The 24,392-nt window shown below is 43.0% G+C and overlaps 1 long non-coding RNA gene across 1 annotated transcript; it reads right to left on the bottom strand.

Moving 5' to 3' along the window:
• Positions 1-9,725: 9,725 nt before the first annotated feature.
• LOC122546205 (uncharacterized) lies at positions 9,726-14,944 on the bottom strand. The gene is made up of 3 exons (XR_015752081.1): positions 14,842-14,944; positions 11,918-12,001; positions 9,726-9,828 (listed from the first exon to the last, which is right to left on the bottom strand). It is a non-coding gene; the product is annotated as an uncharacterized LOC122546205 (long non-coding RNA).
• Between the last annotated feature and the right edge of the window lie 9,448 nt (positions 14,945-24,392).

The raw sequence follows: 24,392 nt of genomic DNA, 5'->3' as shown, positions 1-24,392 counted from the left end.
GGGCTACCAAGCAGTAGCTGCTCCGCAACAGCCAGCTCAGCAACACTCACTTTCGGCTCCACCAGGGCCACTCAGCTCCCGATGGTGTTACCTCCCTGATTCACAATCTGGCAACCAGCTGAATCCCAGAGGTGAGGTGAGAGCGACAGCCCAGTCCCACTCCAAGATCACTATTTCTAGCTGATTCTACCCTTGTATCAGCTCATATACTCTCATCCACCTTGTGTTATCTCCAAACTTCATTATCCAAACACACTCCTGGCCAGCTGCCCACATTCAACCCCCCTGTTATCTCAAGAAACACTATATCTCTGCTGTCCAAGTACTCCCTCGTACCAAAATTTGTCGATCCATCAAAAGGCTCCTATTCATAATCAACAACATAGAGCCACAGAGATGTACAGCATGGAAACAGACCCTTCAATCCAACCCGTCCATGCCGACGAGATATCCCAATCCAATCTAGTCTCACCTGCCAGCATCCGGCCCACATCCCTCAATTTAAAATTCTCACCCTTGATTCAATTCCTGGTTGTGATCATCCCGAGCTCGCTGCAACACACACCCTTTGAGACCTCAACAACCCATTCTGTTCGAGACCCCCAATGATCTGTTAATTCATTACCTCACCTGTGTGGCTGCTTTTACAGTTGCCAAAGCAAAAAGGTCTGAAATTCACAGCTAAAACCTCACAGATCTGCTTTCCTCCTTTAGACATTCCTCAAAACCTGCTTATTTGGCAATGCTTTTGGTCACCTGACCTAATATCATCCTTCTCTGGCATTATGTCTAAAGTTCCCAATAATATTTTTGTGAAATTATAAGCAGGATAACAAAACTACAAACTGTTCTTTAATTGGACATTATCTTCAAATCATCACTGTTGCTGTAATGAATACTCTAATGTCTCTTACCCAACCACACTGTGAGAGCACCTTCACCACACAAACTGCAGCTGGACAAGAAAGTCAAACATCACCCTCTCCACAGGCAACAGGGTTTTGGCATTAATCACTGGTATCTGTGGAAGGAGAAACACAGTTGATGTTTCAGGGAGTGCAAAACGGATTACAGGGAATGAAAATGGTGCAGAATTTGATAGTTAGAAATGGAAGGAAAATGCACTTGCTTATTGGAAAAAAAGAATTCTTGACTGTCAAAGATTTTCCAGAAAAAAATTAATAAGCAGCACATGGTCAGGGGCTGGGCGGCAGTGAAAAATTAACTTACAAAAATGTCTGTAAAAGTAATAGTAAAATACTAAACAGACCAAATATACACCCATTGTTTGAGACTGAGGAAGCTAGATATTGACAAAGTGGTCATGAGGGAGCCCAGAGATGAAGCAGAACAGTGTAAGCTTATATGATCCCACAGTCATAAAGATGTATAGCACCAACACAGACCCTTCGGTCTAACTCATCCATGCCAACCAGGTATCCAAGCCTAATTTATTCCCATTTGCCAGCACTTGGCCCATATCCCTGTAAATGCTTCCTAATCATATCATGTGTCTATTTAGATGCCTTTAACATGTTTTAATTGTACTAGCCTCCACCACTTCCTCTGGCATTCATTCCACCCACTGCATGAAAGAGTTGTCCTTTAGGCCCCTTTGAAATTTTCTCCGTTCACCCTAAATGCCATCTACATCTGGACACCACCACTCCAGGGAAAACACCTTGTTCATTTACTCTATTCATGCCCCTCATGATTGTATAAACCTCCATAACATCACCACTCAGCCTATGGCACTCCAGGGAAAACATCCAAGCCTTTTATGCCTCACCCTACAGCTCAAATCCTCCAACCCGAACAACATCCTTGTAATTCTTTTTTGAAACCTTTCAAGTTTCACAGCACCCTTCTGATAGGAGGCAGGCCAGAACTGCAACCAATATTCCAAAAGTGGCCTAACGAATGTCCTGTACAGCAACATGACCTCCCACATCCTATACTCAATACTCGAACCAATAAAGGAAAATATACTGAACACCTTCTTCAGCATCCTATCTACCTGCAACTTGACTTGCAAGGACTATGAACCTGCAATCCAAGGTCTCTTTGTTCCGCAAACATCTCCAGGGCCTTGCCATTCAGTGTACAAGTCCTGCCCTGATTTGCTTTTCCAAAATGAAGGACCTCATATTTATCTAAATTAAACCCCATCTGATCAATATCTCATTGTAATCTGAGGTAACCTTCTTCATTATCCACAATACCTCCAAATTTGTATGACCTGCAAACTCATTTACGATACCAAATCATTTAAATGAATGGCGAAACAAATCCAGAAATAAACATCCATTTCTCTGAGTTTGAATGTGCTCTGTGTAAATCCTGCCCAATGACTCTGTACCAGAGAAAGGCTGCACATGTGCCTGGCGTCACCTTGCCCCCGACAAAGCTGGCGGCTCCGCACATGCCCATTGAATTCTTGCCCGGAATAAATATGGCGGCGCGCACTCATGCCTGCAGCCTCACTGAGGCAATTCCCCGTTTACTGAAAACACGAGACTGGGACGTTGAAATTTGTGTTTTCTGACGTGCATATTTTGTTTGTAAAACCTCTCCGCTCATACAGAATCGCTCTCACCTCCTGCGGTTCCACAGACAGCCTTAATGATTTTTGCGGGTACCTACTCTCTGCCTGGTTACTCATTTGTCCTTAGTGTATTTGTACAATCACTTTGGATTCTCCTTAAACCTATTTCCTAAAGCTATCTCATGTCCACTTTTTGCCCTCCTGGTTTACCTCGAGTATACTCCTACTGTTCCTACACTCCTCTCGGGATTCACACAAACACAGCTCCCTCCTTATCCCTCCTTCATTTTCTTGACCAGGCCCACAATTTATTTCATCAGGCAGCATTCTTTACACCTACCAGCCTTGGCCTTAACAGGAACTTACTGTCTATATACTCTCATTGTCGCAGGCCTATGGAGGCAATGGCAGATGAGGATACAGAAGCAATCATTCTCAGTAAAGATGTAATGTTGGGAAAGGTAACAGCCTAAAGATACATGGGTCTCCTGGCTCTGATGGAATGCATCCCAGGGATAAAAGAGATGGTGGGATATGTGAGGTCATCCATTTTGGTCGGACTAACAGCAAACTGGATGATGAAATGGTGAAAACGTGCACCATGCTGCTGTACAGAGGGAGCTGGGTGTCCTTGTGCATGAATCACAGGAAGTTGGTTTGCAGGTGCAGCAGGTAATTAAGGCAGTGAAGGGAATATTGTCCTTCCTTACCACAGGGATGGTTATGCTGCAGCTGTACAGGGTGCTGGGGAGGCCACACCTGGAGTACTGTGTACAGGTTTGGTTTCCTTACTTCAGGGAGATGTACTGGCACTGGAGGGAGTACAGAGGAGGTTCAGTAGTTTGAGTCAGGAGTTGAGGGTAGGTGTATGTGGAGAGATTGAGAAAACTGGTTCTATAGTCATTGTACTTTAGAAAAATGGGAGGTTGGATAGGAAACAATAAAATTAGGAAGGGAGTAGACAAGACAGAAGCAGGGAGGCTATTTCCACAGGGGGCGTGTCAAACTACAGAGCATTACCTCAAATAAGGGGGAGCAGATTTATGACTGAGTTCAGGAGGAGCTTCTTCAGCTAAAGGGTTGTGAATCTGTGGAATTCCCTGCCGAGTGCAGCATTTGACGTTATCAACTTGAATGCCTTTAGGCAAAAGGTAAATTTGTGAAAGGAAAAGAATTAAGGGTTATGGTGAGAGAGCAGGAAAGTGGAGCGGAAGCCATGAAAAGATCAGCCCTGATCTTATTGAATGGTAGAGCAGGCTTGAGGGTCCAGGTGAAAGTTCTTGCCTTGTGCTATCAAAATTGGCCTTTGTCCAATTCAGAACCTTAACTTTTAGATCTGTTATATTATTTTCTGTAACTATTTTAAAATTAGTAGAATTATCAGAGACCCCCAACAGTGTGGAAGCAGGTCATTCAGCCCATCACATTGATACTGACCTGGAGAGCCTCCTAACCTCCCCTGTAACATTGCATTTCCCAGGGCCAGCCAACCTACACATCCCTGAACATTATGGGCAAATCAGCCTGGACAATCCACCCAACCTGCACATCTTTGGACTGTGGGAGGAAATCAGAGCACCCGGACGAAATCCATGCAGAAAACCCCAATAAGGTGATGATCCCTTTCTTATTTCCCAGTTCCACCTAAATAACTTCACTGGGCGTACTCCCAGGAATATCCTCCCTAAGCAAAAACATAATGCTATCCCGAATCAAAAATGCCTCTCCCCCTCCTCTCTTGTCTCCCTTCCTATTCTTCCTATAGCATCTATACCCTGGAACATTAAGCTGCCAGTCCTACCCATCCCTGAGTGATGCCTCTGTAATTGCTATAATATCGCAGTGCCATGTTCAAAACCATACCCTGAGCTCCTCTGCCTTCCCGGTCAGGCCTCTTCTATTGAAGTAAATGCAGTTCAACTGCTCAGTCCGACCTGATTCTGTGCCTTGCCCTTGCCTGCCTTGACTATTTGACTTCTGAACTGTACCAGCCTCAGACATATCTCTTTCCTCACTATCTTCTTGGGTTTACACCCACCCCCTCACTGGTTTAATGCCTCCCGAATATCACCAGCAAGTCTCCCTGCCTAGACATTAGACACCTTCCAAATCAGGTACAATCCATCCTTCTTATGCAGGTCAACTCTACTCCAGAGGAGATCACAATGATCCAAAAAACGTGAATCCTTTTCCCCGCACCAGCTCCTTAGCCACTCATTGAGCACCTCCTCCTCCTCTGTAATATGGACATTTTTCAAGATGTCACCATTTATTTCCCCACATTCTATATCTCCCTTTTAATTCTTCACAGTAAACACTGATGCAAAATACTTGTTTCCCTATCTCGCCCATCGCCTGCAGCTCCACACAATGGCTGCCTTGCTGATCTTTGAGGATCTCTATTTTCTCCCTAGTTAGCCTTTTGTTCCTCATTTATTTACAAAAGCCCTTTGGATTATCCTTAACCCTATTCGCCAAAGCTATCTCACGTCCCTTTTTTGCCTCCTGATTTCCCTCTTAATTATACTCCTACTGCCTTTTTCCTCAAAAATTTTTTGGATTGGAATAAATGCAAAATATAACATCCTGACAAAACAAACGAGGGTAGGACTTACACTCAATAAAAGTACGGCCTTGAGTAGTGATATGGGAACAAAGAAACCGAGGACTTCACGTCTTTGACGTTTGTGTCACATGTAGACAGGGTGGTTAAGGTGCTTAGCACACTTACCTTCATTGTTCAGACCTTTGAGTACAGGAGTTGGGACGTTATGTTGAGGATGTACAGGACGTTGGAAAGGCCTCTTCTGGAATACTCTGTCCAGTTCTGGTTGTGCTGTTATAGGAAGGATATTATTAAATTGGAGCAGGTTCAGGAGAGATTTACCTGCATGTTGCCATGAATGGAGGGATTGTGTTCTCAGGAGAGGCTGGATAGGCTGGGAATTTTTTCACTGGAGTGCAGGAGGTTGAGGGGTGACCTTATTAGAGGTTTATAAAATCAGAAAGAGTGTAGATAAGGTGAATGGACGAGGGAGAGGGGGATTCAAATCTCGGGTGCATTCATTTTGAGAAGAAACGAGAAAGATTTGAGAAAAGACATTAGGGTTTTAAACAAAAATTTATATGTGTGAAATGAACTTCCAGAGGAAGTAGTAGCTGTGAATACAATTACAATATTTAAAAGACATTCAGATAAGTACATAAATAGAAAATATTTGGATGAATGTGGACTAAGCGGAGGCAGGTACAATTAGTTCAGTTTGGAATTATGGTTGGCATAGACTGGTTGGACCACAGGGCCTGTTTCCTTGCTGTATAACATTATGACTCTAATCCTCACTAACTCTAAATTCCTCCATCCTCAACTCTCCCGATCACTGTCACCTCATCCAGCCTCACAGCTCTTCCTTATTTATATAATTCCTCACCAGCCACAGAACGCTCCCTATCTCATGTCCTCCAGTTTCTCAAATCTCTGCGATATGTGCCTTTCTTTCGTTCCAGCCTCATTCACTCCGATTGGTTGGAAGACAAACTGGTACGGCCTGGTCCTCCAGTCCTGCCCTCTGCCTCCTATTGGCCTGCGCTGACATCAATCATCGGGGCCCATTGTGAGGCGAGTGGTGGGATCCTGCCTCGCTCTGCCCTGGGATGAGCTACAACATTCACAGTCAATGGGGCAGTATCACAGAGCACAGGGTCTGGGGCTATTCAGCGCATTTGGGCTGTACCCTCTCCCTCTGGAGATGCTGCAAATCTGTCCCAATTCCCTTCCCATTTGCCCATAGCCCCCCAAATCTTCCCTTAAAAAGTAAAATTCCAAGACTGTTTATGAATAACTGCTGAGTCTGTGTCCAGCTGCCATTCAGACTGTTCCAGATACTCAGAACTGACTGAATAAAATAATGTTCACATTATTTGCCAATTACCTGAAAATAGTTACTAAAATTGTGACATTGTTAACATTTCCACTCTCTCTGCAGATTAGATATCCTAGAAACAAATTTGCACCTGGCCAAAATCACTGCTTAACCTTCTCAGCTCCAAGGACAATTATCTGTGCTTCTGCTAGCTCTCCACAAAAGAGGAACACATCTTAATTTCATTTATTAGTGTCATAGATGTACAGCACAGAAACAGACCTTTGGTCCAATTTGTCCATGCCAAATAGGAATCCTCAACAAATGGAGCCCCATTTGCCAGCTATTGGTCTGCATCTTTGGAAACTCTTCCTATTCATGTACCCAATCGGATGCCTTTCAAATGTTGTAACTGTATCAGCTTCTACTACTTCATCTGACAGCTCATTCCACACATACACCACACACAGCTTGAAAACTTTGCCCCTTAGATGCGTTTTTAATCTTTGCCCTCTCAACCTAAGCCCATGTGATCTTATTTTGATCCCACCTAACTGGGGGGAAAGGACCCTGGCTGTTCACCTTATCCATGCCCTTCATGATTTTATAAATCTCCATGAAGTCACCTCTCAGTCTTTGACTCTCCAGGGAAATTAACTCTGGCCTATGCAGCCTCTCCCTGTAGTCCAAATCCTCCAACCCTAGCAAAGTCTTTGTAAATCTTGTCTGAACTCTTTCAAGATTCACAACATCCTTTCCAGAACAGGGAATTTCGAACTTAAAACAGAATTCCTGAAATGGCTTAATCAATGTCCTGTCCAACCACAATTTGACGTCCCAGCTTCTGTACTCAATGCATTGACCAATAAATATAAGCATACCAAACCCCACCTTCACTAGTCTGCCTACCTGCGACTCTCCTTTCAAGGAACAATGAACCTGCACTCCATGGTCTTTATGTTCAGCAACATCCCCAAGGACTTTCCCATTAAGTGTACAGATCCTGCTCTGATTTGCCTTTCCAAAATCCATCAATCATCTTTGTCACATCTTCAAAAAAACTCAATCAAGTTAGAGAGAGAGAATTTCCCACACACAAAGCCATGTTAACTATCCCTAGTCAATCCTCGTCTTTCCAAATACATGTAAATCATGTCCCTCAGAATCCCTTCCAACAACTTACCTACCACTGACGTTAGGTGGACTGTTCTCTTGTTCCCTAGCCTTTCCTTACCACCTTTTTTAAATAATGGCCACCCATCTTCCAGCACCTGACCTGTCACAAACAATGATATAAATACCTCAGGGAGGGGCACTGCCATCACCTTCCTAGCTTTCCACAAATTTCTGGGATACACCTGATCAGGTCCCAGGGATTTATCAACCTTGCTACTGTTTAAGACATCCACTACTTCCTCCTCTGTAATCTAGACACTTTTCAAGTTATCACTATTTATTTCTCCAAACTCTCTAGAATAGAATAGCATAGTATTTCTCCCACCTCCTGTTGTTCCATAGATGGCCTTGTTGATCTTTAAGGGATCATATTCTCTGCCTGGTTATTATTTTATCCTTAATGTATTTGTCGAATATCTTTGGATTCTCCTTAAACTATTTCCTAGAGATATTTCAAGTCCCCTTTTTGCTCTCCTGATTACCCTCGAGTATATTACTGTAAAAACGTGATCCTGTGCTCCCAATTCCTCCGCCTCTGCCATATCTGTTCCCAGGAGAAGCAGTTCCACTCCAGGACATCCCAGAAAGGTTTCCTATTTCAAGGACCACATTTCCCTTCCACGTGATTAACAATGCGCTCCAATGCATATCCTCCACTTCCTGTACCTCCGCCTTCCCCCCACCCCTCCAACCACAATAAGAATATAACCCCCCAGTCCTCACCTGCCACCCACTAATCTCCATTAACCTCTGCTATGTCCGCTACCTACAGTCAGACCCCACCACCAGGGATATATCTCCCTCCCCAGCCCTTTCTATCTTCCGCAGAGATCATGGGATCTTTGGTGCTGATGTGCTGCCCCACGGATACCTCAGTCACTCACCCTGCCAAATGGCCTAGTGAGATTATCACTAGATGGATAATCCAGACACCCAGATAACATTCTGGGGCCCAGGGTTTGGATCCCATCACGGCAGAGAGTGGAATATGAATTCAATAAAAATTTGGAAGTAAGAATCTATTAAAGAACATGAATCCATTGTTGATTATTGCGAAAAAAAATATCAGATTCGCTAATATCCTTCAGGGAAGGAATCTGCCATCCCTACCTGATCTGGCACACTTGTGACTCCAGACCCACAGCAATGTGGTTGACTCTTTACTGCCCTTTGGGCCCAGCCAGTGACACCCTCATCCTGTGAATGAATAACAAAGAAGGTCAAGTCTTGTACACAACCACACTATTCTTACAGAGAAGTGATCTCTTAGTAAATTTGCTTCTCAACTCCCTGCTGACTATTGGGGAAGGGGGGTCAATAGTACCATCCCAAAAAGGAGATCATCCCTTTCTTATTTCTCAGTTCCACCTGTATCACCTGCCTGGATGTACTCCCAGGAATACCCTCTTGAAGCCCAGCTGTAATGTTATCCCTAATCAAAAATATCTCTCCCCCTGCTCTGTTGCCCCCTTTCTATCTTTGCGATAGCATCTATACACTCTAACATTAAGCTGCTGGTCCTATCCATCCCTGAGTCATGCCTCTGTAATTGCTATAAAATCCCAGTGCGATGTTCAAAACCATACCCTGAGCTCCTCTGCCCGACCTATCGGGCCTCCCGCATTGAAATAAATGCAGTATAACTGCTCATTCTGTGCCTTGCCCTTGTCTGCCTTGACTGTTTGACGTCTGAACTGTACCAGCGTCAGACTTAGCTCTTCCCTCACTCTTTCTCTGGGTTTACCCACATTCCTTCACTGGTTTAATGCCTCCTGAATAGCACTAGCAACTGTTCCCTTCCAGTGCAGGTACAATCCATCCTTCTGATGGAGGTCAATTCTACCCCACAAGAGATTCCAATGTTCCAACAATGTTAATTCTTCTATTCCTATGTCATTGATACCAATAAACAACAGCCTCCCCTCAAATGGTTATTCTCCCCTTTAAGAATATTCTGCTCCCTCTCTGAGACATCCTTGTACAAAAATTACACATTTGAATAATAAACCTTACACTCAGCACATCATCATAAAAGGATTACATGGCACATTGAAGGTTTGGGGAGACCTTTTGCGAGAATGCGATGATTCAAAGGAGAATTTTTAAGCAGCAAATGGGATTTATCTGGAACACAATACTCACACACACAATGCGAATATCCAGGTCCTGATATACTGAGTAATTCAATCAGAGTTTGGCAGAATATTTACTGAGATTACCATCTGAATGTCCACCTGTAATATCCTGTAATACAAGTTTATAAAATCTGTCACTACCAGTTCAAGTTAGAAACCCACACCATCCCCTCCTCGTGGCCCAGGATTACTGTACATATTACCCTTGAGGACAACAGCAGTCAACTCAGGGGGAAATCTGTGGGTTTCTAGGAGATTCCAACTTGAGATCTCATGTGACTGAACACAGCAGTTCTTTGACACGTTGGAGAAAATGATCCAAGCGTCAGTGAGATATGGGGAACAAGAATTACTTTTTTTTCTTTCATTCCATGCTGCCGCTCTGCCTCATCAATAAGACATGGGTGTGAAAGGCTAACGATGGGCAAGTTGTCTCCATCCTGACCAATGGGTAGGAAGATCCTCCCAATCACTCCAAAGCGTATCCCTAAAAAGATAGCAACTCTGCCTGCTTCCCACTGCCCAGTGCTCCCAGTAAATGTTTGGAAGAATGGGAAGGGGAGATATCTCCTAGAAAAGGCATAACTGTAAAGGTCTAAGAGGATTATGAAAAGAGAGAGATGCTCAGGAGAAGGGGGCAACAAGTTGCCAGATGGGGTGTAACTTGGGAAAATGGGAAGTTGCTCATTTTGGAGGAGATAATAAAAGAATAAAGTATTATTTAAATGGTGGAAACTGTAGAAAGCTGTACCACAAAGGGACCAGGGGTAATTGTTCAGGAAACACAGAAAGCTACCACACAGTTACAACAGGGAATGAGGAAGGGGAATCGAATGTTTTGTTTCAAAGGTTCTCAGTACTAGAGTTTGGAGTATATACATGAGAGTAACGTATGGAAGTGCTGGTGAGACCCCCATATCTGCAGTAATGAGAGCAGTTTTGGTGGCTTTAGATAAGGAAATGTGTCACTTTATTGGAGGCATTTCAGGGAAGATTCAATGAGATGATCCCTGGATTGGAGGGATTATCTTTTAAATAAAGACTGAAAAGTTTGGGACTCTACGAACTGGATTTTGGAGAAAGAGAGGTGATCTCATTGAGACAGATGGGATTCTTAAGGGGTTTGACAGGATAAATACTGAGAGGATGTGCCTGAGGGTAAATACTGAGAGGGGAGTCTAAAACCAGATTCTGAGTCACAGAATCAAGGGTTCTGTTTTGGATTCAGGCATAAGGTGACACAGACTTGGGTAAGGAGTTTCAGTAGCAATGGAGCTGGGGTGAGGTGGAGAAAAGCAACGTTTAAGAGATTGGAATTCCTGCTGTTGTGATTGTGTGGAAGTCTGATCAGAAGGTCACCTTGGGGTCAGATATAACAGCAATATTGTGAAGAGTGTCGTTCTGCCTCAGAGAGTTCCCAGTGGGAGGGAGGGGCTCAGCAGAAAGGTAAAGGTAAGGCAATGGGTTTAACCGTGACAATGTTTCATTGGAGGAAATTGCAGCTAATCGAGTAGTGGGAATGTGATAGGCAGTTTGATAACTGAGTAACAGTGGAGTAATGGAGAGGGATGATGGGGAGGGAGAGCTGGGCATCGTCAGTGTACATGTCAAACCTAACAGTGTTTTTGGATGATATCACCTCCTGGCACTATGTACGTGAGATACAGGAGAGACCAAGGATAGATCGTTGAGGGACACAAAATGCAAGGAATTCAGAAAGGAAATGGAGAGTGGAGATGGAGCAGGATTTTCGAACAATGGTGAGGTCAAATATTAGTTTTTCACAGAATGGGAGAGAAGGACATAACCAGAAAAGACCAACAGACAGAACAAGGAACAATATCTATGAATTGGCGAGAGCGAGTGATGAGGCGGCAGTGGAGGAAAGAGAGTTGGAAAGTGAGTTTAGTGAGATTAGAGTAAAGGGTCAAGGTGAGCTCTGATAAGGCTTTACAAGAGACTGGAGAAAGATGTAGGTTTAGGATAAAAACCAGGAACACCACGTGAGGCAGTTTGGCTCAGTGGGCTAGTGGGAGGGAGAGTAGCAGCAGATCAGATTATCTCAGTCTTAGTGACAGAGAAACTCCATGTGCTCTTCACTCGTTGTTAGAGGGGAGGATGGAGGAGACAGGATGATGGACAGTGTTTTACAAAGAAACAAAACCAGGGTCAGTGATATTTAAAATGAGTGAACAAACCTGATGTATTTAGCTTTTATCCAGAATATTAAAAAAAAACGACTGAAGTCCTGGTTCGAATCCCGTCTTGGCAGATGGTGGAATCTGAATTCAAGAGATAAAACAACGTATTAGGAATCTCCTGATCTCCATGAAACCATTGTTAATGGCGAAAAAAATCCTGCCAACCTGACAGTGGCCCAGCCAGCTACTCACTGTCCTAATCACTGCAAAGTCTCAACATAGGAATGAAACTGGATGGACCAGTTGGCAACTAACAAGGCATCAGAAATTACAACCACAGAATCAGCCCTCTCAATGCTGCAACGTCCTCCTCACAAACATATGGTTTTTGGTGCCAAAATGTGGAGAGCTGTCTCACAAACCAATCAAGGAACAGCCTGACATACTCATACTCACAGAATCCATCCCTTACAAACAATGACCAGACACCACCATCACCATCCCTAGATATCGAGAGTGTGGTGCTGGCAAAGCACAACAGTCAGACAGCATCCAAGGAGCAGGAGAATCGACGTTTCGAGCCTAAGCCCTTCATCAGCCTGACCTGCTGTGCTTTTCCAGCACCACACTCTTGACTTTGATCTCCAGCATCTGCAGTCTTCACTTTCTCCTGAAATCTCCTGGATATGTCCTGTCCCACCAGCAGGACAGACCAGGCAGAGGTGGTGGCACAGTAGCATACAGACAGGGAGGATTTGCCCTGGGAGTATACAGCATTGGCTCCGGAGACCAGGAAATCTCATGGCTCCTACTGATGACCACGTACCGTCCTCCCTTGGCTGATGGATCAGTTCTCCTTCATGTTGAACACCATTTGGAGGAAGCACTGAGGCAATAAAATGGTGTCAAACGTACTCTGGGTACAGGATTTCAATGTCCACAATCGAGATTCGCTCTGCAACAGAATTACTGACAGAGCTGGTCAGGTCCTAAAGGATATAGCTGCTCAACTGAATCTGCAGCAGGTGGTGAGGGAACCAACAAGAGTGTAAAACATACTTGATCTCATTGTTATGAATTGAGCAGCGGCAGATACATCTGGCCATGACAGTATCAGTAAGAGCGACCATAACACATTCCTTTCGGAGACAAAGCCTTGCCTTAAAGTTGAGAAAAACCTCCATTGTGTTGAGTGACACTATCGAGGAGAAAGTGAGGTCTGCAGATGCTGGAGATCAAAGTTGAAACTTTATTGCTGGAACAGCACAGCAGGTCAGGCAGCATCCAGGGAACAGGAGATTCGACGTTTCGGGCACAGGCCCTTCTTCAGGAATGACACTATCACCGTTCTAAATGGGACAGACATTGAAGAGATGTAGGATCTCAAACTGGGTATCTCTGAGGCACTGGGGGACATCAACAGCAGCAGAACTGTACTCCAGCACAATCTGTAATCTCATGGGTTTGTAAATCCTGCTCTCACCCATCACAATGGACAGTAAAGGAGGGCATGCCATGAGCAGCACCAGGCAGACCTAAAAATGAAGTGCCAACCTGGTGAAGCTACCAAACAGGACCATCTGCATTAAACAGCATCAGCAGCAAGCAACACAGCTAAGTGATCCAACATCCAATGGAACAGATCGGAGCTCTGCAGTTGTGAACGGTGATGGACAATTAAACAACTCACTGGAGGAAGCATCACAGATATCCCACCCTTACTGATGGAGGAGCCTCACACATCCATGCACCAGATTAGATGACAGCATTTGCAGCAATCTGCAGCCGGAAGTGCAAAGTGGGATGATCCATCTCAGCCTTCTCCAGTGGTTTCCAACATCACAGATGTGAGTTTTAAGACAGTTCGATTCAGTTTGAATAACATCAAGGAATGGTTAAGTAGTGCAAAGGCTACGGGCCCTGCCAACATTCTGGCAATAATACTGATGGCTTGTGCTCCAGAACTTGCCACCCACCAAGTCACGTACCGCTCCAGCACTGGCATCTACCGACAATGTAGAACATTGCCCAGGCATGTTCAACACAGGGCAATCCAACCCAGGCAATTTCCCTCTATCAGTCCACACTCGATCAGCAGTAAAGTGATGGAAGATGTCATCAACAGGGCTACGAAGCAGCAGCTGCTCAGCAACAGCCAGCTCAGCAACACTCATTTTAGGCTCCACCAGGGCCACTCAGCTCCCGATTGTGGTACCGCCCTGATTCACAACCTGACAACCAGCTGAATCCCAGAGGTGAGGTGAGTGTGACAACTCAGTCCCACGCCAAGACCACTATTTCTTGCTGATTCCACTCTTGTCTCAGCTCATCCTTTCATTTTCCAAACACACTCAGGGCCAGCTTCCCTCATTCAACCTCCCTGTAATCTCAAGAAAGTCTAAATCTCTGCTTATTAATTCATCAAAAGGCTCCTAATTATAATCAACAGCATACAGCCATAGGTATGTACAGCAAGGAAACAGACCTTTCGGTCCAACCCGTCCATGCCGACCAGATACCCCAACCTAATCTAGTCTCACCTGCCAGCACCCGGCCTATATCCCTCAATTTAAAATTCTCACACTTGATTTAATTCCTGGCTGTGATAATCCCTAGCTCCCTGCACCACACACACTTTGAGACCCCGACAACCCTTTTTCTTCGAGATTCCCAACCATTTGTTAATGCATTACTTCACCTGTGTGGCTGTTTCTGCAGTTGCTGAAGCAGCATGGTCTTAAATTCGCAGCCATTTCCTCACAGGTCTGCTTTCCACCTTAAGATATCCCTCAAAACCTGCTTTTTGGCAATGCTTTTGGTCACCTGACCTAATATCTCCATCTCTGGCCATATGTTTAAAGTTGTCAATAGTATTTTTGTGAAATTATAAGCATGATAATAAAAATACAAACTGTTGTTGATTTGGACATTATTTTCAAATCATCACTGTTGCCGAATGAATAACCTCTAATGCCACTTACCCAACCAAATTGTGAGAGCACCTTCACCACACAAACTGCAGCTGTACAAGAAAGTCAAACATCACCCTCTCCACAAGCAACAGGGCTTTGGCATTAATCACTGGTATCTGTGGAAGGAGAAACACAGTTGATGTTTCAGGGAGTGCAAAATTGATTCCAGGGAATGGAAATGGTGCAGAATTTGATAGTCAGAAATGGAAGGAAAATACACTTGCTTGTTGGAAAAAAAGAATTGTTGACTGTCAAAAATATTCAAGAAAAAAAGTAATCTGATAATAGAGCAGCACATGGTCAGGGGCTGGGCCGCAGCGAAAAACTCATTTACAAAGGGTCTAAAAAAGTAATAATACAATAGCAAACAGACCAAAAATACACCCATGGTTCGAGACTGAGGAAGCTGGACATTGACAAAGTGGTCATGAGGGAGCCCAGAGGTGAATCAGAGCTGTATTGGCTGCTGTGATCACAAAGACTCTATACCAGAGAAAGGCTGCACATGCGCCTGGCTGCACCTTGCCCCCTACAAAGATGGCGGCCGCGCACGTGTCCCGAATAAAGATGGCGGCGCTCACTCAGGCCTGCAGCCGCGCTGAGGCAATTCCCCATTTACTGCAAACACGGGACTGGGACATTCAAATTTGTGTTTTCTGACGTGCACAATTTGTTTGTAAAACCTCTCCGCTCATAGCAACACAATTTTTCTCCCATTTCCCTGTTTATTTCTTTCCTTACCGTATCCTTTCTCTCCATAACTTCCCGAGCATTCATTACAGCGACTGTGTGCCGCGCGCGAGGATGATCACATGGTTTAGTTTAGCTCCGCCCTTCATTCACGTTGATTGGTTGGAGGACCAACGTCCCGCTAGGTCCTCCAGCTCCGCCCACCGTCCTTTCATTGGTCCGGCGCTGACATCAATCACCCGGAGTCCCTTTGTTGGCGAGAACATGCGCAATGCGTCCTGCTTTTGCTGATATATTGGGTAATGTGATGGGAGAGTTTGCTGAGGGTAAGAATTGCCTTTGTGTGAGCTCTGCAGTAGATTTCCTTTATTCATGGAGGGAATTACCTTCCTACTTATGACTGAATAGCTGTGATTGATGAATCAATGCCATCTGAATCAGTACATAAACACCACTTTTTCACAACATCTGAGATCTTTAGCACATTGTTTCCAAAGAAGAGCTTGAGACAAAAAAAATGAAAAGGAACCTCAAGGAATCGGAGCAGGAGTTGGGCATTCATTCCCTTCAGCTTGTTCCCCCATTCTATCAGATCATGGCTGGGCCAACCCAGACCTCAACACCTCTTTTATGCTTGATCCGCATAGCCCTCAACTGCTCAATATTTCAAAATTCTATCTGCCCTCTTTTAAAATAATTTGAGATAGAATAGCAGATTCCCTACTATGTGGAAACAGGCCCTTCAGCCCAACAAGCCGGAACAACGCTCTGAAGAGTAACCCAACCATTCCCCTCCCACATTTAACTTTCACAATTGTTTAGGTGAGAAAATTCTAGCCATTCACTGAGTAAAAAATTCTTTACGTTTTTTAAAATGAATGTTCCCTTAGTAATGTCCCCTGGTTTGAGACTTCACTGGTGCTAGAAGATCTAGTCAACATCTACTCTGTCAAGCTCATCAGAATCTTGTTTCCATAAGATCACCCCTGCTTATCTATTCTTGATAGGTCAACCCTTTCATCCTTGAAGCACCTAAAGTGAATCTGTTTTGAATGGTCTCCGATGTTGGTTTATCCTTCATTAAATATGGGAGCTAACATTGTATACAGCACTCCAAGTGAGGACTCAGCAACAGTCAGTGTGGTTAACCAATCCTCAGTCCATGCTAATACATTACCCCAATACCATGAGCTCCTAAATTGTGCAATTAACTTTTATGTAGCACCTTATCATTTACATTTTTAAAAACCAAATACAGAACATCATTGGATTGCCCTTTATCAGCCCTGCTTGTTATCTCCTCAATGAACTGTCATAAATTTGTCAAATATAGTTTCTCTTTCACAAAACCCCATCTACCATGTTTAATGATAAGCTTTTCTAAATGTCCTGCAATTTCTTTCTTTAATATTCGACTCTGTAGGTTCTTTCAGTAGATTTGCTAAGTATGATTCCCCTCTCTGAAATCCATGCAGACTTTGTCCAATCCTGTCACTGTTCTGTAAGAAACTTGACTGTACTCCAATATAGTTAGTAAATGTATCTGTATTTATTTTAAAAAATGATTACTTATAAATGCTAGACCCATGCAATAGCAATGAATTAGTGACCCTGAATTTGGGTTATAATGTTTTTTTTTGTTAATTCCTTTGCGTACTGTGTTAGGTAGACAGCACTAAGTGATCACTCTTAATTGTGAGTAACATTGAAAATAATATATTTTAAAAATGACATCCCAAAATGCTGCCTCATTATTATGCAAGGAGGATTTTGCATTCAATAGTTTGCAGATAAAATTGAACAGATTTTTGCTGCAATTTGGCCAGACTGCAGGTTACACCAAAGTGATAACTCTGTTGTCAAATTCTTACTTGACACTGCCCAAGGCGATACTGATGGGACTTCACTTTGCCATTCTTGTTCACCAGCTTTATTTCCAGGTTTAATCGTATAATCATTCTGGAGCTTGTAATTTTAGACAACTTCTCTTTTAGGTACATATGTAAATATCATACTGAAATGTTGCATGAATGGTATCAAATCTGAAATTAGTCTCTAATCTGATAGTAACGTGCTCTGACCCTTCTACATATGTATTGGTATAAGTCTGTCAGTTATTTTTCTGAAGCCTGTGATTCCTTATGAAGGGCTTATGCCCGAAACATCAACTCTCCTGCTTCTCGGATGCTGCCTGACTTGCTGTGCTTTTCCAGCATGGCACTTTTCGACTCTGATGTCCAGCTTCTTTGGTCATCACTTTTTCCTTTGATCAACAAAAATTATTCTTGGTTTAATCGTCACAAAGTGCAACACAAACCAATTCATGAAATTCAGATATCTCACATTTGCCTTAACTGTGTGAAGGCTAAGACATGACTAAATTATTGTCAGTAAATTATTGAAACCGTACTGACAAACTTGTGCAGTATCAGTGCCTCACCTTTAGAGTGTTCCCAGATATCGCGCAGCTGCAGTATTTTGTTTTGCACTCAGCTATATGTTGTTCTCACTTGTTTCTTAGTGAAAGATTACAAAATTAACTTGGATGAATGAACTTATAATTTCTTTAACCAATGTTGGGAAAAAAAAAAGTCAGTATTTCAAGTGCTGATAAAGTAAAATAAACTGATAATCAGTAGAAAGGGCTTAAGATGGATATGAAACAAATGCTGACAAATGGGATTAGATTAATTTTGGATATCTGGTCAGCATGAGCAAGTTGGACTGAAGGGTTTGATTTTGTGTTGTACAACTGTGACTTCATTCTCTCAGTTATTCAAGAAGTTGAATACTTCGAGGAGGAAAAGGAGAATGGATGCAGAGAATGCACTTGAAATGATGATTGAGGTGTAGCAAACTCACATTGTTTCATGATCTTTTCCTCTGGGTTCTTCAATGAACAAACTTGTTTTCTTATCTGAATAACTATGTATCATGTGATTTGTTTTGCACAAAATATTTCGTTCGGATCTAGTGAACTATTAAGAAGTGTTCATGTTTAAAAGTTAGGCAGCTTGATTGTTAAGCAAGAAAATGGTGGCGTTTTACTCCCACTGAATCATTGCTGTATAAAAGGTAACAAGCTTTTTATCTGTTCTGGGCACTGAATATATGGAAGTCAATTCTGAAGGAAAAAATCTTCGTCAGTAATGTTCCCACATATGTGGAGTAATTGCATCTGGTCACTCTTCAGGTTATAGAGGCTCGGAAAGAAATGAGTTGGCCAAAGTTAGCAACATCATTTGGATGGACTATGCTCATTGGGGAAACTTGCAGTATCTGTAGAAGGAACACGTGTTTCAGAGTGTATGCAATAAACCTGAACATTGCTATATTTTTCACAGAGCTTGGGACCCGACTGGAGTAGCAATGAAGCTCGTATTTTTTTTTAAAATTTCTGAGCTTGCCAAATTATTGTTGGTAAATGCGGTGACTTTTTCAAAGCACATTTCACACTCCCCAGCCAGGAATTTGATCCCAATTCTGTCAGTCCCTCTATTCCTATGGATAAGAGGTATTTTAAATGTGAGCACTCCATTTAACTATTTGAATTGAATACTTCAGTGGTTATGTCCTCTTGGATTCTTAATTTCAAATTACTCAATGTGATTTTTTGTCCCCCCTGAATTTGCCAAGCACTGGTCAGTTCTGGAATATTCCAAATATTTACAATAGATGCATTCACACGATTGAAGGCAACCTGATAGATTTGAATACCGTGCAGGTAGTCAACAACAACATATAAGTAACTTTATGAATTGCTTACTGTACACCAACAACGCAAGCCAAGTACTATTTAAACCACAGATTGTCTCCTAATGATTCCCAAATCTAAAACGTGCATTCCAGATATGCTCACTATCACCATCTGGGAGCAATCTCCCAAAGTGCTCCCAGAATTTAGAAAGCGCATACACTGCCCTCCAAAGCTCAATCTGCTGTCACAGGCTTCATTCGTATTGTATACAATGACATTTATTGTCCAGTTCTTTAATGCGACAAATGATTTTACAAACAATTTATAAAATACTATAAATCCTGAAGAAATGTGATGTCAGCCCTTTGTCGAAGTGAATGGAAAGTGTGATGTTTGCTTGACTTTGGCTCGATGTATCAGGCCGCACTGAACCTTTACCAAGATGTGGTATGTTTCCCACACACTTTGTTTAAAAAAGAAAAGATTATGCTCTGAGGTTTAAATATTCAATCAGGTTTCATAAAAATCCTTCCAAAAATTGAGTTTGACTTCAGCTCCTTTAAAGAGACATGCTCTTGGCCTTCAATTTTGTGACGTGATCATTCTTTGATAAAGGTGGCTGTGTGCAACACTGCAGGATGTTGTGCTGAAGTGCCTCATTGGGTGGATGAGCTTTATTCCTGGTGTAACTTGGCTAATTTTGAGATGGAATGTTACTTGGAGTTAAATCTTGTTTTTAAACTGAGACGTGCTTGTGTAACTCAAGTGTGGAAACGATGCTCATGTTTGCAATGAACCTTTCACTTTTGGAGATTATTTACAAACAGATCGGAAAAATACTAAAGTTCAATATAGAAAGCACAATGCTGGAGAACCGCAGGTCCAGCAGCATCTCGGAGGGGAATTAAACATTGTAAGTTCCAAGTCCAGTGACCTTTGTCCGTTCAGATGAAGAGTCAGTGAACTTGAAATGTAACATTTTTTTCTCTTCACCGATGCCCTCAGAACTGCTGAGTTTCTCCAGCACTATGTTTCTGGGGTTCAGATCTCTGCAGTTTATTGTTTTGTTATCGATCCTATGGTTTGACGTGGGGAGCGAGAGGCAGCAACTGTGATCAGCGAGGATAAAACTCCCCAACCACGGAAAACAAACCGGTTCTTTATACTTTGCAAAACACGACTGTAAATAAGAAATGCAATTAAGCTAAGTGCAAGGCAGCATACCACCGGCCTTGTCTCAAACTTGCTACTCATCTTTGAGGACTAATCTGTCAGAATTGTGTTTGCTCGCTTCCTTTGAGATCACAGTCCACAAATGTCCCAGTTCCAATTCCTGGACCGGGCCCAGTTACCACATTGCAGTGGGGTGGGGAGCTTTGTGTCAGCCTGAAGTTTTTGTTAATAACAATATTGCAGTTTGAAGTTGACGGTTTTGACGAATGATGCTTCATCAAACTTGGAGGAAATCCTTCCGAATGTATTGATTAACTGGACTGAGCCTGTTTACATGCAGTCCTGTTAGTAGTGCTGCAATATTCTCAGTTAATAATCACACAACACAAGGTTGTAGTCTAACAGGTTAAATTGGAAGCACACTAGCTTTCGGAGCACCGCTCCTTCATCAGGTGTTTGTGGAGGGCACAATTCTAAGGCACAGAATTTATAGCAAAAATTTAGTGTGATGTAACTGAAATTATCCATTGAAAAATACCTTGATTGTCTGTTGAGTCTTTCATCTGTTCGAATACCATCATAGGTTCACTTCTTTCATGCGTAAATCACAAAACCTTTTTTTAAAAGTTGCATTCCTGACAGTGGCCCATCAAATCACTCATTGTATTAATCACTGCACAGTCTCAACAAAGGTACGAAACTGGATGGACCAGATTACATCTACCAATGCACTGGAAAATACAACAACTCAATCAGCCCTCTTGACCCTGCAACTTCTGTCTCACTGTGGGCCCAAACAGCAGCAGAACTGTACTCCAACCCAATCTGAAATCTCATCACCTGGTATATTCCCCATTCAACCATTAACATCAGGCCAGGGGATCAACCGTAGTTCAATGGAGAGTTCCGCAGAGCATGCCAGGAGCAATACCAGGCATACCTAAAAATGTGGTGCCAACCTGTTGAAGCTACCCAACCTGCAAGCCAAACAGCGCAAGCAACACCAAATAGAACTATGTGATCCAACAACCAATGGATCAGATCTGAGCTCTGCAGTTCTGCCACACCTAGTCAGGAATGGTGATGGGCAATTAAACAACTCACTGCAGGAAGCATCACAAATATCCCCACCCTTACTGATGGAGGGGTCTCACACATTCATGCAATAGACAAGACAACAACATTTGCAGCAATCTTCAGCCAGCAGTGCCAAGTGGATGAGCCTTCTACATTGGTCCCTGACATCACAGATGTGAATCAACTTGGTTGAAAACTTATTTCAAATCAGATCAAGAAATGGAGAAGTAGTGTAAAGGCTGTCAGCCCTACCAACATTGTGGCAATAATACTGATGGCTGTGCTCCAGAAATTGCTGCCAACCAAGACAAGTCCAGCACTGGCACCTACTGACATTGTGGAACATTTTCCAGGTTTATTCAACACACAAATGCAGGACACAGCCAACCCAGCCAATTTCCCTCCATCAGTCGACACTCGCTCAGCAGTGAAGTGATGGAAGGTGTCATCAACAGTGTTGTCACACAGCTGCTCAGCAATAACCTTCTGTGACACCCAGTTTGGGTTCTGCCAGGGCCACTCAGGTCCTGATCTTGTTCCAGACTTGATTCACAAACTGACAAACAGCTGAATTCCAGAGGTGAGGGGAGGGTGATAGCCCAGTCCCACTCCAAGACCACTATTTCGACTTCAGTGATATCATCTGACCTCACCACAGTCTCAGCTCATTTGCTGAAACTCTCATTCATTCATTTTGTTAACTCTAGATTTCATTATCTAAACCCTCTCCTGGCCAGCATCCCACAATCACCCTCCCTATAATCTCCAGAATATTGAAAACTGTACCGCCCAAGTGCTCACTTGTACCAGTACTTGCTGATCCATCAAAAGGCTCCCATTTATAAGCAACAACAATTTACTTTCACACCCTTGACTTAATTCCGGGCTGTAATCATTCCTATCTTCCTGCACCACACACCCTTTCATATCTCAATAACTCATTTTTGTTTAGACTCCCAATGATGTGTTTATTTTTGAGTTCGGCTGTGTGACTGTTTCTATAGATTCCAAGGCAACACGATCTGGAATTCCCACCCTCTGAGATCTGCTTTCTTCCTTTAAGGCATTCCTGAAAAATTGCTTATTTGGCAATGGTTTTGGTCACTGTACATAATATTCTCCAGCTGTGGCCTTATGTCAAAAGTTCTCAATATTTTTTATGAAATTAAAAACATGTTGATTTGTACAGATATCTTCTATATTTCACTATTGCTGAGTGAATAATCTGTAATGTCTCTTACCCTACCACATTGTGGGAGCGCCTTCACCATTCAAACTGTAGCTGTACAAGGAAGTCAAACATCACCCTCTCCACAGGCAACAGGGCTTTAGCAATGATCACTGGTATCTGTGGAAGGAGAAATACACATGATGTTTCAGGTAGTGAATTATAGGGAATGAAAATGGTGCAGAATTTGACTGTCAGAAATGGAAGAAAAATCCACTTACTATTGGAAAAAAGAATTCTTGACTGTCAAAGATATTGTGGAAAAAATAACCTGATAATGGAGCGACATACGGTCAGGAGTCAGGCAGCAGTGGACAATCCATTTACAAAAAGGTCTGTGAATGTAATAGTAAAATACTAAACATGGCAAAAATACACTCATGTGAGACTGAGGAAGCGAGATAACGAACAAGTGGACATCAAGGAGCCCAGAGGTGAATCAGAGCAGTGTTCACTTTTATGATCCCACTGCTAGAGGTGTCTAGCACAAAAACAGACTCTTCAGTCCAACCCATCTATGCAAACCAGATAGTCTAACCGAAACTATTCCAATTTGCCAGCACTTGACCGCCATCTCTCTGAACCCTTCCTATTCAAATGCCTTTTAAATGTTACAATTTTGGTTGCCCTTTAGGCTCCTTTTGAATTTTCTCCTCTCACCCTAAACCTATATTCTCTAATTCTGGGCTCCACAACCCCAGGGTAAACACCTTGTCTATATATGCTATCCATGCCCCTCACGATTTTATAAACCTCTTCAACATCACACCTCAGCCTATGACACTCCAGGGAAAATGGCCCCAGCCTATTATGCCTCTCCCTGCAACTCAAATCCTGTCACCCTGGCAACATCCTTAAACAATCAATTCTCAAACCTTCCATGTTTCAGTGCCACTTTCTGATAAGAGGGAGACCAGAATTCCACACAATATTCCAAAAGTGGCCTAACCAATGTCCTGTACAGCTCCTTTACTCAATGCTCTGACCAACGAAGTGAAGAATACCAAACAATGTCTTCACTATCCTATCTACCTGTGACTCTACTTTCAAGGAACCATGAACATGCACTCCAAGGTCTGTTCAGCAAGACCTTACAATTTAGTGTGAGTCCTGCTCTGATTTGCTTTTCTAAAATGCAGCACCTCACATTTATCTAAATTAAACCCTATCTGCCACTCCGCAGCCCATTGGCCCATCTGATCAATATCCCATTGTATTCTGAGACAACCTTTATCACTGTCAACAACACCTCCAATTTTGGTGTCATCTGGAAACTTACGAACTGTACCGGCTCTATTCACATCCAAATCATTTAAATGGATGAAGACACAAATCCAGAAAAAAACAATCCATTTCTCTGGGTTTGAATGTGCTCTGGGTAAACCCTGCCCGAGAACTCTCGACCAGGGAGGGCTGCACGTACACACCTCTGAACTTTGCCCCCGACAAAGCTGGCGGGCACACACGTGTCCAGTGAATCTTTGCCCTGAATAACGATGGCGGCGCTCACATGATGAGGTTATTTTCCAGTTTACTGCAAAAACGGGACTGTAAGTTTCAAATTTGTATTTTCCGATGTTCACCAAATATTTGTAAAATCTCTCAGCCCATACCATCACCATTTCCGTGCTGTTTATTTCTTTCCTTACCAACAGCTCTCCATCCACACGTCCTGCACACCCGCACCCACCGTGA

The sequence above is a fragment of the Chiloscyllium plagiosum genome, unplaced genomic scaffold (genome assembly GCF_037043375.1).
Source record: "Chiloscyllium plagiosum isolate Xiang-an unplaced genomic scaffold, Cpla_swu_hap1 HiC_scaffold_29, whole genome shotgun sequence".
Lineage (NCBI taxonomy): Eukaryota > Metazoa > Chordata > Chondrichthyes > Orectolobiformes > Hemiscylliidae > Chiloscyllium > Chiloscyllium plagiosum.
The sequence above is the reverse complement of the archived record's forward strand: the minus strand, read 5'-3'. Positions and strand labels throughout refer to the sequence as shown.